The sequence below is a fragment of the Osmerus mordax genome, chromosome 19 (assembly GCF_038355195.1).
Source record: "Osmerus mordax isolate fOsmMor3 chromosome 19, fOsmMor3.pri, whole genome shotgun sequence".
Taxonomy (NCBI): Eukaryota; Metazoa; Chordata; class Actinopteri; order Osmeriformes; family Osmeridae; genus Osmerus; species Osmerus mordax.
This window is the reverse complement of record NC_090068.1, coordinates 14,295,477-14,295,734: the sequence shown is the minus strand read 5'-3', so window position 1 is coordinate 14,295,734 and position 258 is coordinate 14,295,477.

Here is a 258-nt window from a genome sequence, read left to right as displayed (position 1 = left end):
GGACCAGTGAGGGGGGGGGGGAGGGAGGGAGGTATCACAGCCAGCCAGGTGGCCTGCTGGAGAGCTGATAGCTACAGGGCTTATTTGATCAAACAAAAACACAACAACTCCTGGATGGATGTGGAACAGTTCAGTGGCACAGCTCTGGAAGCACTCGTGTGAACCCTGACACCATGACAGCAACCAGAGGAGCTGGCTTTGGAAGAGAGGTAGCGTGGGAAGATAGTACAAAGACTCTCTGAATAAAGCTACAAATAC